Source organism: Vigna umbellata, chromosome 6, assembly GCF_029865625.1.
Source record: "Vigna umbellata cultivar VRB3 chromosome 6, Vumbellata_1.0, whole genome shotgun sequence".
Classification (NCBI taxonomy): Eukaryota; Viridiplantae; Streptophyta; class Magnoliopsida; order Fabales; family Fabaceae; genus Vigna; species Vigna umbellata.
In genome coordinates, this window is record NC_142170.1 from 32,710,536 (window position 1) to 32,726,351 (window position 15,816).

At 33.8% G+C, this 15,816-nt stretch overlaps 1 pseudogene; it reads left to right on the forward strand.

Moving 5' to 3' along the window:
- The first annotated feature begins 9,935 nt into the window (after nt 1-9,935).
- On the forward strand, nt 9,936-13,532 carry LOC148197264 (receptor-like protein EIX2; annotated as a pseudogene).
- The last annotated feature ends 2,284 nt before the right edge of the window (nt 13,533-15,816 follow it).

The window sequence follows — 15,816 nt, forward strand, 5'->3', positions numbered from 1 at the left end:
CACTATTAATGACTTTCCAACTCACAGTAATTTTTCAAGGTACAACGTCATGGGTCATAAAGCATGTCCTATATTTGAAGAAAACACTACAACTAGTCGAAGATTTTTAGAATCTAATCATCAATATCGAAGGTTATAAAAACATTCAACGGACATCAAGAAAATGACGATGCCTGAATTCCATTGACTGACCTTCAAATTCATGAAAAAGTTAAAAAAGTACATCATGTATTTTGGAAAACATCAAAGAAGGCATCTGCAACAAGCCCTTAGAAGAAAAAAATCAATATTCTTTGATCTTTCGTATTGGTCAAGGTTAGAGATTTAACATTGCATAGATGTAACGAATGTAAAGAAGAATGTGTGTGATAACATGATTTATACACTTCTCAATATTCAGGGAAAGACAAAAGATGGAGCCAATGCTCGTTTGGATATGGTTGGCATGAAAATCCGAGAAAACATTGGCTGCAAAGGAGGTTGATAAACATTCTTATTTATCTCTCACACGTTACACAATGTCCAAACAAGAGAAGATAAGTTTTTGACTTTTTTTAAAGAGTGTCGATGTACCAAAAGGATACTCTTCAAATATTAAGTTTTTGGTGTCGATGTAAGACTTAAAGCTTGTTGGGATGAGGTCTCACGATAGACACATATTAGGTTTTTCATGTCAAAGATCCTGTGTTTGATCATTGGTACATTGCACATCAGGACAAAAAACAACTTGATGTTAACGATGATAATTTGATTAATCTTTATATTGCTAACAACCATCCATTTAAAACTACAATAAATTTTGATAACGACCCTCTAGTTGATGATGTACATGCAATTTTGGAAGATCACAATGAGGGAATATGCATATGACCAATCCATAACTTTATGTATGAATTTCAAATTTATATGTTTTGTTAAATAATATGTTATATATTATTTTATAAGTCTTTAATTAATCTATCGTATTTTTTTTAACAGATAAAGGGCATCATCAGGGGATGAAGTACCCACTTTTAGACCCACCAAATTGACACACCTCTTACTTAGAAGAGCTAATGGAGACTTGTCCTAGTTGACGTTGTCACCGACATCCGATCCAAATGTGGATTTCTTTAGATCCTACTTAGGAGTATTGACATGTCATAAAATATCTATCTTTAATCTATCATTTGATCATGTGTCCGAAGTTGGTCAGAACATGATATGACAAGATCTATTAGTAAGTTAGTTAATATTATTCCACTTATAGTTTGATTTTATTTATAACTTTTTATTGATGTGCATTTTCTTTATTGTAGATGATATTTAACCTTTCAAATGCGACGACGCTTAAAAATAAGTGTTTATCCTCCATTGTCGAAAAATTTCAGGGTTGTAAGACCAAATTGATGTCAAGATATATCTTTGGAGCAAAAAGTAATGGAACTCCATGTGCAAAATATAAGACTATTGATGAAGACACTTGGCTTCAGTTTTAAAGATTTGTACAATTGAGGAATGATACGTGATAAGACATTGGCAAGCGTACCAAATCATTCAAGTAATATAAATTGGTAAGACTAAGTATCGTTTACCGAGAGACTCGTGTAATACTAGTTAATTGCACTATTAACAACTCATATAGACACAAGAACAACATACACTACAAAAAAAAAGGGCTTTACCGAAGGCCAAAAGCCCTCGGAAAATGCCATAAGCCGTCGGAAAAGGGTATTTACAGACGGCTTACCGACGGCCAATGAGCCCTCGGTAAATCCCTTGTCGCTAACAATTACCGAGGGCTTCTGCCCTTCGGTAATTACCGAGGGCCAAAAGCCTTCGGTAATTACCGAGGGCCATAAGCCTTCGGTAATTACCGAGGGCCATAAGCCTTCGGAATCCTTCGGTAATTACTGAATTGCAGCTACCACATATTCCAATTGTCACGGCCTACACCTCTAATTGATATGTAATTCAGTTTTCTTTTGGTTTGGAAGAAGTTGTGTGGGTCCTCTACTTTTAGTGATTGAAGCAAATTTGCTAAGGACAAAACATGACACATATGCTAAAAGAAAGAAAAGGAAGCTGGGAGCCACCACACTTCTTGGTTTGGAACGTGTTTTCTATATTGGGGAGCTGCACAACAATTGAAGTTACATTCCACACTCATCCAAAAATCTGAAACAAGGAGGGGGACCACCACTTGTTACTTGTTGAAAAAAATTAATTGCTTTTGGAGGAGAATAATTGCTGAAAGTGGTCCACCTAAATGACCACTTGGAGATAGCACTTTCAGCATAATTCACGTGAAGCAGCAGCACCATCCAGTAGACTTCACGTCCAGCTTGGGAGGAGTCAAGGCTGCACCTTAGGAGAACACACTACAACTTGACTTCACAGAGAAATGGTCCAACATGTCCAGCAGTTTTGAAGCCCATGGTTGCACTATGAGCATGGAGAATCAAGGAAGGAGCAGCTTTGGTGAGCACATGAGAGTAGAGATGGAAGAAAGGAAGCAAACGCTGCATGCACACGTGAAGGGTAGGACTTTGACGTCCACCATGTGAAAGAAGAAGAGGTGCTCCATGTAAGAGCAAGAAGCTGGAACAGCAGTAGAATGCTTTAAACTTCCTTTCTTTAGAGAAGAGAACGGTATCAACTTTGGAGGGGGGTGATTTTGGTGTGCATACATGGAAACTCCAGCCGCAAATATCTTCCAATTTCCTATTCCAGCACCTTGTTCAAGCAAACACCTGCAACATGCAATTTATGAGAATGGAGGATGAGAAGGGTGTCTCGGCCTTGCTGAAAGTAGAAGGAATGAAGAAGGTAGTTCACAATGAAGAAAATGACAAGATTAGGTGGATGATGGAGGCCCCCACCTTATGTTTTCTTTCTTAAGACCAAGGAGCACAAGTTACTCAGCAAAAAGAAAAGGGCTGCTAGGAGACAAAATGAAAGCACAAAGCTAGTTGGAAAGAAGAAGGCTACACGATAGTTGTCCAATTTTTTTGGCTATAAGAGATGAAGAGTAGCAGCAAAGAAGAGGGAGCTCCAGTAGGCAGTAGTGAGAGTAGGAGACGGTTTGGAAGAGGCTCTGGCCTCTTTCCATATTTTTTAGTAGCTCTCGGTTCTCATTAGCATTTTAATTTGTCTCTCTTCCAGTAGTTCTCGGTCCTTATTCCTTCATTTCTACACCCTTTTTCATTGCTTTAAAGATATTTGGCTTCCTTACAGTTAGGAGGAGTTTAAACATCAGGGGAAGTTTTAATTGGTAGTAAGGCAGTTCTTATCTTTTAAGGAGGATGGTGTTGTAGTTCTGTGGGTGGACTGTATTTTGTTTCAGAACAGGGATTGTCCTCTAGAGAAGGGAATTTCTTCCCTTCGAACCTATCATTTACTCCATTTTCTTATCTCTCTTGAACCAAGACCTACCAACTAATCTGCATCTTTCTTTCTTGTTATTCCTATTCCCATTTCACTAAACCAATTCAATATAACTTGCTTTTCATTTGATTTCCACTTTCCAATAATATTAACGAAAACTTGTCCCAGTTTATTAATCCAAAAGCCAGTACAGAACATACCTCAATGTCGAAGCCCGATAGCCTCCCTTGACAACGACCGCCCTCACGTCACGGGAGCAACCTCCTCTCTACGGCTTGGCACACACCCTAACGTTAACGGACCACCCTCCTCACGGCAATGCCAACGCACTGCTCGAACACCACCGAACCCGCACAATGCGACTAGACAAACGAGAAAGGGACAGCGAGAGGAAGAAAAAACTCAAGCAAAAGCCAGAGGGAGAGAATGGGAAGCACAAATTGGGGACGAGAACGAACAGGGGGGAATGGGGGAGCACAACCAAAGTCCACCTTTCACGAAATTGGGGACGACAGCAGAGAGGGAATATGGTCTTCTCTTACGAAATTAGGGCCGAGGTATTACAATACCCCCAATTACTTAATTTAAGGTGTCGAGCATCTTACCGAAGGCCACAACCCCTCGGTAATGCTCTTTTGACCTTCGGTAATTACACTTCACCATGCCCTTCGGTAATGCCGATTTTGACCATCGAAAAAACTTATTTACCGACGGTCCCTTGGCCTTTGGTAATAATCCTTCGGTAATAACTCAAATTCTTGTAGTGATATCAATTGAAAAACAAGTGCAAAGAAGATAAAATTTCAACTATACAAGTTTGGGCTTTGATGTTTGAAGACACTTAAGAATGGAATAGACTAGAAATGATATGAAATGACATTGCTAAGGTTAGGTTTCACCGATTCACTCTTGTGCATACACAATTTCATCTCCTCTCGATCAAATTACTAAAGTCAATCCACAAAATTACTCTAGCCCTAATCTCTTAGGTGAAAGAGTCTAGCTTTCACCTATTAACTATCAATGCCTTGATTAATTAACAAGCGAAACCCGCATTAAGAACTAGGATCTAAGACAACAAGTGAATCATCTTCCATTGCTAGAATCAATGAACTAGTAGGACTCTTGTTTCAGTTCTAGATTACACAAGATACATTCCCACACCCATGAATCAAAGATCAAGCCATGAACATCTCTATTACATGCAAGCTTTAAGATTGGAAACAAGAATACTAGCAATTGATAGAAAAGGCATATATATATATATATATATATATATATTCGAATCATTCAACAAATACACAAGAGTTCAAAGGTTACATTTATCCCCAACAAGATGGGTTTGGCTCTCCATTCCCATGGAGAGCCTTAGAGCTTACAAAATGACCATAGAAGAAGAAGAAGAACCCAAAGAGGAAGAAGGGAGTGTTCCCACAAACCCTAACAGCCCTCCAAGCTCTCCTCTAAGTGAAATCGCGCCTCTAATCCACCAAAGACCCAAATCCCTTCGCGTTTTAGGTTTAAATAAGCTCAAACTACCACCTCAGCAAAGGTGGCGCTCAATGTCTCTAACCCAAGGGCCCTCAGCCTGACTCTACTACACTACATTTTTTCCCTTTTTTCTGTAGATCTGCTTGCTTGTATGGCTGGTTCAGTTTTTTACATTGTTGGAGATTCTTTCAAGCACATTATTAGCTACAAAAAAAGGATTATAGATGAAATTAGATCAAAGTAGCCCAAAACAAATTTATTTAGAAAGTAAGACAAAAGAAGAGGATTAAGCAATTTATAAGCTAAAAAAGAGTTGATTTTGCTACTAAAATGATGTCTAGATAATGGTAAGAATTAACATTATCAATAGGTTAGTTTACTTCAAATCATTTATTTCCACCATTGACAATTTTATATGATAAGAACTAATTCATTTCCTCTTTGAGAGCAAACAAGGACAAAAACATAAGGTATGAGTGCTCAAAATAAAACTCGCATTATATCTCGTGGGGATATAGAAAGCTTGAAGAGAGAAATCATGAAGCAAAAGTCAAAAAGTAAGGCTCCACCTTCTAAGGGTGACTTTCCCAACCTCCTTCACCACCATCTCTTCATGAGAAATGGAAGCTAGCTATTTTGTGATCATTGGGCTCCTACTCTTCTGACACTACACAAGAGATATTAGAAAGAATTGTAAGATATTGATTCCCTTATAATATTAATATTGTCATTATACATATTAGATTTTATTTTAAATAATAATGTTGTTTTCTTATGTTAAATGACTCTTTGGTTGAGTAGAGCTCCCAATGACAATTAGCTCCAAAAGGTCATCAAGATATTCTTGCTACAACAATTGAACGACTTGAACACCCTGCAAAAGTGTGTGCTGTTGGAATTGATGTTGGCATTCAACATTATTTTCGGGACTCCACGCCTATCCCACACACAAGTAACTATGAAGAAATGCTGATGCATGATATCACTAAAATGGTCACAACACATATATATGATGAAGTTACTATTGAAGTAATTGAAAGGGTTATGCGTCAGTAACATAGAGAGAAAAAACAATAATAAAATATATACATTATATTTTTATAATAAAATGATATAATAGAATAAAAAGGATAAAATATGAATTATTATTATTAAAATGATAATAATAATAACTAATAAAATAAATATAATAATAATAATTATCTAATTTTATCAATTAAAACATTTTTTAAATCTATCACATCATTCATTAACTTTAATCAACTTTGATTTCAAATATTTTCATTTCTTATCATTTTTTCATTAACTCAAACAATCCCTTTTTTTTCCCTCAAATCCACTATCTGAAATTCATCTTAGAAAAACAAACACAGATCTTTAAAGTCTTTGGACTATAATTTCATTTCATTGTTTAATCTTTTTTACCCTTGGAATGGATTAAGAAAATACAACATTGCTTAAGGTCTTTTTGAACGAGTTTCATTTTCTTCTTTTCAAATATATATATTTCTTAGTTTTTCTATCCCATAAAATGGATTGATTAGGACAATTAATAGGTTAAGGTCTTTGGATCAATTTCGTTTTTTTTTCTCATGTATATATCGTGTTTAATTTTTCTAACCCATAAAATGGACTCGAATACGTTAAGTATGACTTTAATGTTTTACGCTACTTTTTCTTTGTGTGCTTAATTTTAATGGAATGGGCTAGTACAACCATAAGTTTTTTCATATAATTATATAAATACATATTATTTTACATCTATGAATTAGTCCATCATCTACTCTACGAAGCACTTATAATTTAATAAGTTAATTTATCACTCAAAAACTTATAAATGAATAATTTATTTCTCAAATGACTGACTTATCAATTAAAAACTAATTTATTACTTAATTTGTCTATAAACATAAATGTTTATAGCCAAATTTTTGGTCGACTTTAACTAAGATTTTTCATGTAATGACTTGATTGTTAAAATTGTAACACCCAAAAAAAAATTTTTTTTTTTAAACATCTCACACACAAATTATTTCATTAAAAATAAAAACCTCGTATAATATTACAATCATCCATTTAGGAGTAGTATAGTTCGTACTGTAAAATACATTATTTTTTTTACATCATTACAACACTCCTAAATTTATTTATTTATTTCTTTAAACTACTCTTCATTTTTCTGCTGCTTCCTCCTTCACTTGAATTGGTTCGGACGTCGTTCCGGCATCTGCTCCCATATAACATAAACATTATACGATCATCGCAAAAAATAAGATTTTCCGACACAAACAAACAAGTAAGGGTGAGCTACCATGCAACATTCAAAGAAAAGCATTACACTATTATTATACGTAATACATTCACCATAAATTCATGCAAGATGCAATTATCATACTAGACTCTATTATCCGGATATAATGTTGATGGAAGTCTCGGGTGGTCATGCACTTGTGGTGACATCAACAACATAGTTATGGCCAAATATAATATATCACATCACCAACAAGGTTAGTCCATTAACGTCTATGAACATAGACTAGGACCTCCTACTACTCTCACCATATAACACATCCTTCTCTAATTGAGACTGGACAATTATTAGAATTTTAGGATAACCACCAACAACAGGACCCTCAACATCAACATATACACTAATACCATACCAATATAGAATCTCTCCATGAGACTCATATCATGCTCATATTCCTCAACTCATATCATACTATTACAAAATCTCCCCATAATACTCATATCATGTTCAGATGCATAATTTCATATCAACATCATAAAATACATTCATCACAGAAATCATACAAGATAAACATATTACAAACAAATTAACAATAATAAAAATATTACTATAATTGGTCACCGAAGAAGAATCAAATGTTTGACAATCATTAAAATAATCTTAATAAAAATTCTTGGGGAAACAAGAAGTTGAATCTGGCAGAGCCGGTTAGACAACTTCTCATCCTTTCAGGAAGATGCAATAAAAATTAAATAGAACAATAAAAGTTCTGGGGAAACAAGAAGTTGAATCTGGCAGAGTCGATTAGACAACTTCTAATCCTTCCAAAAATAAAAACGAGTAAGGAAAACAATATAAAGTATGGGGAAACAAGAAGTTGAATCTGGCAGAGCCGGTTAGACAACTTCTAATCCATCCAAAAATAAAAACGAATAAGGAAAACAATATAAAGTATGGGAAACAAGAAGTTGAATCTGGCAGAGCCGGTTAGACAACTTCTAATCCATCCAAAAATAAAAACGAATAAGGAAAACAATATAAAGTATGGGGAAACAAGAAGTTGAATCTGGCAGAGCCGGTTAGACAACTTCTAATCCATCCAAAAATACAAAAATAAACAATTAATAGTATACATATGGCATAACATAATCAACATCACATTTTACAATTATCACACTTGGATCTAAACACAGAAGCATGTTCTCATCCAAAATTCAAAATCATACAGAAACAAAATACTTCACATTCAAGATTTAAGGTCAAACAAAAGCAACATATGCAAGACTCAAAATAATACCAAACAAAATGTAACTCCCCTTACCTCTATTCCAGACTTAATTTCCTCCTCTAAAACAGTTCTCCGAAAACTTCCAGAATTCCCCCTTTGTAACTAAAAATTCCTCCAACTCTCTTCTCTCACAAATTTTTCTATAATTTTGGTGTAAGTTTCAGCCTTCCCTCCCTTGCTATTTATAGCCAAAAAAAGTTTACTATTCATTTTTACTATTCAATTTTTTTACTATTTATTTTTACTATTCATTGACTATTACAAAAATATTATTTTAATCACCATTTCCTAAATTCTTATCTTTGATGATTCAATTCTACGTGGAGTGTTTATCTCCTCCACAATTTAATTTAATTTTTTTTTTACTATTCACTTTTTTTTTTTTTAAAACCTCTAAAATTACTCCAATCCTTTATCTTAAATTGTTAATTTTTCTTATCATAAATTTTATTATTAATTATATTTTCTACCTTTAAAATTATTACTACAAAAATAATTGATATTATTTATTACAATAGATAACATTTTTTTTTGGACTTTACAAAAATAATATACTATCAATAAAATTAGATAAATTTATGTAATAGATAAGTAATTAATTTTTTTAAGCCTATTTATAATTATTTTCAAAAATACATTTTCATTCTTCTTTTGATTTAAATGTATTCTCTATATCAAATAAAATAGGTCTTACATCTTCTATTCATCTTCTGTTATCTTTCACTTTATTATGGTATTCTTAATCATTAGACAATTTTTTTTTAATTTTAAAATTATAATTTAAATTAATATCTTAATTATCCTTCATTTTTTTAAACCCAAAAGACGGATTTGAACAATAACTAATAGATTACTTTATTGAAAATTCATAATTTTCAAGATACGTAAATTCATTCAATTTAAATTGATATTATTTTAAAATATTTCATTTCCATATATTATTTGAATAAGTCAATTCAAATTTATTGAATTTTAATTTCTTTTATCAAAATCATTTAAATGTCAAACAATTGTTGATAATTCAGAAATATTACTATTAATGACCTTTTTTAATCAGTTTTTGTTGATTTTATTTTTGTCAAAGTTGTCTACATTTTTTCAGATAATATTAGTGGTTCTTTTTTTCTTTATCGTAGTTAGTTGGTGTCCACCATAATTAATTACGCTGACATAGATTAATGTTAATTTTACAATAATGTAGTTTAATTTCGTTTTTGTGGACTTTTCAATTGATGTTAGTTGAAAAGTTTTCCATTTAACGTTGGTAAAAACAATCCTAATTATTGGTTTTCCTAATTATGTAATTATTGGTTTGGTTAATTTTCTTACAATAGAAAGAAATTAGAAGACAAAAAATATCTAACTCATAGAAAACTAATTGAATTATCTCTCCTCGATCGGGGAAAAGAAATCTAAATTAAATTGTTTAGGCATATGATAGATTTCTTAACATAAATGATGCACAGCAACGAATATAAATGATGGCATGGGGCTTTCTTAACATCACAGATGAAAAAGAAAAAGAACTGAATCATTCGCATTATACTAACAACTCTTGTTCACTCTTTTCTTTGTTTAGATTATCTCATATCAACAAAATGAGTGCTTATTTTCTCAAAACATTTTGTGTTTTTCTCCTGTTTTCTTTGCTTGCCTCTGGAACTAGTGTGGCATTGAAAAACTCAAGTGAAAGTGGTGAAGCAAAGTGCATAGAGAGAGAGGCAAGCACTCCTCAACTTTAAAGAAGGCCTCATAGATGACTTTGGTATACTCTCCACCTGGACCAACCATCACAATAATTCGGATTGCTGCAAATGGAAACGCATTCTCTGCAACCATCAATCTGGTCATGTACAACTGCTTGATCTTCATGGAAACTACTACTATACACCGTATTTGCGAGGTACAATCAATGTCACTTCATTGATTCACTTGCCGTATATTCAACATCTGGATCTCAGCAATAATTATTTTGTAATGAGTTACATCCCAGAGTTCACGGGCTCCTTCACCAACTTAAGATATCTTGATCTCTCCCATTCTTCTTTTGGAGGGAGGATTCCTCCTACACTTGGATATCTCTTACAACTACGCTATCTAGATCTTGGGGATAATATTCTCTGGGGAGAAATTCCCTTTCAGATAGGGAATCTCAAACACTTAGAGTATCTCGATATTGGAGGATTTTATCTTTCTGGAAAAATCCCATACCAAATTGGGAATCTCATAAAGTTACAATATCTTAGTCTTGGAAGTAACACTCTTCTATATAGAAGGAATATGGAAAACTATGCTTCAAATTGCCTTTCTGGAGCAATCCCTTTTCGAATGGGGAATCTTCCATTGCTGCATACTCTTCGACTAAGCGGCAATTTTGATATAAAAGTTACGGATGCAAAATGGTTGTCTACTCTCCATTCCTTAACCATTCTTGAGTTGAGTTCACTGCATAATCTTAGTTCCTCTCACCAGTGGCTACAAAGTATAAGAGAGCTCATTCCAAATTTGAGCGAGTTGAGGCTAATTAATTGTGATCTTTTGGATAATGATGTTCAATCTTTATTTCATTCTCATTCTTCCAACAATTTCATTTCACTTAACATCCTAGAACTATCTTCTAATACCTTGACATCATCAACACTTCAATTTTTGTTTAACTTTAGCTTTCATCTTCAAGAGCTTGATCTTTCTCACAGCAATATAGCTTTGCCACCTTATCCATGTTCAAATTTTCCATCTCTAAAGGTTCTCGATCTCTCTTATAATAATTTATCATCATCAATGCTTCTAGGTAATCTTAATATCAGCTCCAAACTGCAGGAGCTTCATCTTGTAAAGTGCAGTATATGGATAGAAGCTTCACCGTTTCACCTAGTTCTACAACGAATTCTACGTCTTCTCTTCTCTATCTCAATCTATCTGCTAACTTGCTAAAATCATGTTCTATATTTCACTGGCTTTCTAACTTCACTGCCAATCTTCGTATCGTTTACCTTGATTATAATTTCTTGGAAGGTCCTATTCCAGATGAATTTGGTAAAGTGATGAACTCTCTTGAATATCTTAATCTTTCTGATAACAAACTATAAGGCAAGGTTCCGTCTTCATTTGGGAGCATGTGCAAATTACAGAGATTAGAACTCTCAAATAACAAGTTGAATGGCAAATTTCCGAGCTTCGTTCAAAATTCTTCATGGTGCAGCAGACACATTCTTTGGAGGGAAATGTTACTGAAGCTCATCTTTCTAATTTTTCCAAACTACATCATTACTTATCCTTGTCACACAACTCATTATCTCTAAACTTTGTCTCTAGTTGGGTTCCTCCTTTTCAAATAAGTTATTTGGGACTTGCCTCTTGCAAGCTAGGTCCGAATTTTCCTAGTTGGCTCCAAACTCAAAATTCCTTAATGTGGCTAGATATATCTGATAATGGGCTGAATGATTTCATACCAGAATGGTTTTGGAAGAAGTTGCAAACTGTGTACGAGTTCAATATCTGTCACAATAATTTCATTGGTTCAATTCCTAATTTGCAATTGAAGCTCCCTTACAGGCCATCAATAAATTTAAATTCAAATAGATTTGAGGGAAAAATTCCATTATTTCTGCTACAAGTTTCCGAGTTGTTACTCTCTGGAAATAAATTTTCAGATTTATTTTCATTCTTATGTGGAAACGTTACAGCTGCAAGCATGGCCACTTTAGATTTATCGGATAATCAAATAAAGGAGCAATTTCCAGATTGTTGGAAATCTGTAAATCGATTATTGTTTCTTGATTTAAGCAACAATCAATTATCAGGAAAGATTCCTAACTCTATGGGCACCCTAGTTAAATTGGAAGCTTTGGTTTTACGAAACAATAGTTTAATGGGTGAATTGCCTTCCTCTTTGAAGAATTGTAACAATTTAATTATGTTGAATGTTAGTGAGAATATGTTGTCTGGTCCAATACCATCCTGGGTTGGAGAAAGCATGCAGCAATTGATAATCTTAATCATGCGAGGGAATCACTTCTCTGGAAATCTTTCCCTTCATATATGTTATTTGAAGCATATTCAATTGTTGGATCTTTCCCAGAATAAGTTTTCAGAAGGGATTCCAACTTGCTTAAACAATTTTACTGCATTATCTGAAAAAAGCATCAACAAAACTGAAACTCAAAGTCGTGTGCATTGGTACAATACAACTTATTCTGAATTTTATGGTTTTTTCAGTGGTTCTTATTATGCCCTTCACGTAACATGGACGTGGAAAGGTGTGGAACGCATCTTCAAACATCCTGAACTGGAGCTTCAAAGCATTGATCTCTCATGTAACAAATTGACAGGTGAAATGCCAAAAGAAATTACTTACATGGTCGGGTTGATTTCTTTGAATTTATCCAGAAACCATTTGAGTGGAGAAATTCCTTCCGGGATTGGGAATTTAAGTTCTCTAGACTTCCTTGACTTATCAAGAAATCATTTGTCTGGAAAAATTCCCTCTACTCTTTCCAATATTGATCGTCTTGCCATGTTAGACTTATCAAACAACCATCTCAGTGGAAGAATTCCATGGGGAGGACAGTTGCAAACCTTTGATGTCTCTAGTTTTGAAGGAAATGTTGATCTTTGTGGGAAACCGCTTGAAGAAAGTTGTCCTGGAGATGAGACAGTGACAAAGTCTAAAGGAGCAGAAGTCGACGATGAAGATGATAAATGTATGGAGCATTATACATGAGCTTGGGGATAGGATTCTTCACAGGCTTTTGGGGCCTATTAGGTTTATTACTACTTTGGCAACCTTGGAGAATGACTTATCTGAGGTTCTTGAACAGACTTATAGACTATCTACTTTTAATGGTTGCATTGAACAGAGTAAAGTGCCAAAGCTGGCTGAAAGACTAGCAGGTATATAATTATAATAAGGTCTTTCTTTGAATTTCGTAATTTTCATTTCTCTGCTTCAGTTACGAAAATCAATAACTACTTTTAATATTGAAAGGGAGAATGACTCTCTAAAAACGAATGTAGATATTGGCTTGGGATGAATGTAATTGATAGAACTTAATTATTTAATTTCTTATCCCAGCTTCAAAAGTAGCTCCAAAACTACTTCCATGAATTGTATGTGTCTATGTTATCTATTGATTGGTTTTCATCAATTTTACCGAACATTGATTATATCCTATTCTCCTAATCTTGACTTGGAAATTGGCTCCTTTTACAAGAAATTATTTTTGTTTTTGTTGCTGTAAAGAAATTCTATATAGTATGCTCTGTTTTGAAATTTGTGGGTTTTTAACTGAATTCTCCTATTCATAGCAATGTCTCTCATATGAAAGCTAAAAATTTGCAGTTTAGAGCGATTTTTGTTTCGACACTTCGTTCTGAGATGAAAGCTTGATGGATTATTGGGACTGTAACATTTGAAGGGTTGAAGTTGGTAGTGACAAGTTCTATTTGAAAGTAATGCTTTGAAAAATGACTGTTTGATGAAGCTTAATTACATATTTTTCTTATAGGAGGGCTTTTAATGTGCTAAGCAGCTTAGCTCACTGGAATTTGCTTATCTTTAATCTCTCTCATGGACACATCAGCTTAGCGCTACCTTTCTCTGCTCAGTCCTACAGCATAAGTTTTGGAACAGCTTTCTAAATTTCTGCAGTGATAAATTACATAGAAGAAGGGTGTCTTAAAAAGAGGGATAAAGTTAATTTATAATATATAAATAAATCTCTCATCTTATAAATTGATCTTGTGAAATTGAGTTAGGTTTAAATCTATTTTCTAACAAATAATACAAGACCTTAAGATATTTTTTGAAATAGTTTTATTGTTCCAAATTATGTGATTATTTGGGTGGTTAATTTTCTTAGCAATGGCTTAGAATATTAGGAGATAATAACTATCTAGTCGATACAACCTAATGCAAATTTCACAAATATATGTTTTGAATTTATTAAAAGTTGTCTCAATAATAAATAAATTATAAATAAATTCTTACACGTTTATTCTATTACTAACAGGGTGACCTATATATCTATAAAAACTTTGATTAAATAGAGTAGATTGCACATTCTTATAAGGAAAATATTGATGGACACAGTGATTTTGTCTACTACACACTCATTTTTTTCTTTCTATCGGTCTCTTCTTATTACATCACATAACTTATTAAACTATATTTTAATTCTCTCTCTAAGTCTATACTAAGTGTTAGTCGACATTTTTAGTGTCATAAATCACTACTCTTTCTATAAATATAATCACGGTATTAAATTTTAAAATTCAATTTAGCCAATAAAATCGAATTGACCGTAAATGTGCTGTACTAATTAATATTTTTTTCTCAGAATTTATAGTTCTTTTTATAGCTTTTAAAACATGTGACTGGATATGTAACATCCCAAAATACATTAATAACCATAATTTAGAATTAATTACATTTAACAGTAAAATAATGTAGTCTTTACACTAAGATTAATGTTCATAAACCAAACGGCTTTACTTACAGAATTTACTACAATACTACACAAATATTAAGAGTCAGGGACGAACGGTTTTACAAAACCAAATAACCGAACGTCAAAACTAAAGCAACTAACATCTAAAATAAATGATTGCTCTAAGGCTCGGCCTTGACTTCCACGTCTACCAGATTCTCCTCTTCGATAACGTCCTCCAACAATGCCTCGCCTTCTGCTCACATCCACACGGATGATCATTGCATTGACAGGACGGACTTACAAGGACAAAGACAACACAAGGAAAAACGAAAGGGTAAGGTTATGTAATTTAATTCATACATCAATAATTAAATTTAAACATTCCAAACATCACACAAGCATATAGTTCAACACACACACACACACACACATATATATATATATATTCATACGAAATCTATTACTAGACGGACCGTCCGGACTGTATGAATCTGCGTAGCTACAGGCGTTCCTGCACTCGGGTGATGTAGTAACTGGAATAATCACATCAGCTGCCACCCGAGGTTAGCCCTATCCAAAGTACCCCTAAGGACTAGGACCTCCTGCCGTTCCCACACATGATCTACCCTCCTCTACGTGAGGACGAGTACTCACAGAACATCAGGATGAACAGCCAGCATTAGCATGCCCACAGTCATACTTTACCAAATTCCATATTCATCCAAGAGTGAGTCGTTCCTCCCTGGAACGCTCGTTCAAAATCCACAATCATAAACTTATCTCATATACTGTTCGTTCATTATCATTCTTCACTTAAACTTCATTTTTGTCTTTCATTTCAGATACATAAAATAACAAGCGTTCAACCCTCTTTATAACGAGGACGAACGTGAAAACAGGATCGAGAGCTTCTCGTTTCAGAACCGAATAAAATCGACACATCAGATTTACCGAACGTCATTTTCTACTCAAATCAGTTGAATGAACTG